We start from the raw sequence: 905 nt of genomic DNA on the forward strand, positions 1-905 counted from the left end.
ATATATTCTATTGGTGATTAGTGATGGTGAACAATTTTTCATATTCTTACTAGTTATTGTATGCTACCTGAAAATGTCTGTTTAGACCTACTGTCTGCATTTAAATCACACTGTGTTTTTGCTATTAAGATTTTGGAAGGGCTAGCCAAACAGCTCAGCAGATTAAAGCACCTGCAAGCAGGCACAGGAGCCAGGGGTTTGATCCCTGGGCCTGCCGTGCAGGCCCCGCCCCGGGGTGCGCTGAGAAGGCAATTGAGACTGGGCATGGTGGTGCATGCCTGTAATCCCAGCTCTTGGGAGGCTGTAAACAGGCAGATCACTACGAGTCTGATCTTTAGTAGTGAGGCCCTGAACACCCTGTAGATCCTTCCCTAAAATATAAAAATAAAAAAGATTTTGGAGTTCTGTACATACTCAGGATATCAAGCCCAGTTGTATAATTAACACGTGCCTTTTTCATTCTGTAAATTGTTTCTTTCCTTTGCACTGTAGAAGCTTTGTAGTTTGATACAATTCCATTTGTCTGCTTTTGTTTTTATTTCCTATCCTTTGGGAATCTTGTCCAGAAAGTGTGTGCCATTCAGGTGTCCTAAGGCATTTCCCCTAGGTATTCTTCTAGCAGTTCGTTGTTTCAGGTCCTAGACTTAAATCTTTAATTCATGAATTGAGTTTTATAATTAATGAGCCATTAGGGATCTAATTTTATTCTTCTGCATGTGGATATCCAGTTTTTCTAACACCATTAATTGAAAACTCAGTACTTTTCTGATATACATTCTTGGCAATATTGTTGAAAGTTTGCAGGAGATATGTGAGTTTACTTCTAGGTTCTCTATTTATTCCCAGAACTGATCAATTTAAACAGCAATATTTAATGGGTTTTATATGTGAATATAACCTCATAC

The 905-nt window shown here is 38.7% G+C and overlaps 1 protein-coding gene across 1 annotated transcript in view; it reads left to right on the top strand.

Moving 5' to 3' along the window:
* Lamc1 (laminin subunit gamma 1) overlaps window positions 1–905 on the top strand; it is a gene marked incomplete at its 5' end in the record, with an annotated part of 127,302 nt that overhangs the window by 108,844 nt on the left and 17,553 nt on the right. The window lies entirely within an intron of this gene.

This window comes from Octodon degus, unplaced genomic scaffold (genome assembly GCF_000260255.1).
Source record: "Octodon degus isolate 3935 unplaced genomic scaffold, OctDeg1.0 scaffold00273, whole genome shotgun sequence".
NCBI lineage: Eukaryota > Metazoa > Chordata > Mammalia > Rodentia > Octodontidae > Octodon > Octodon degus.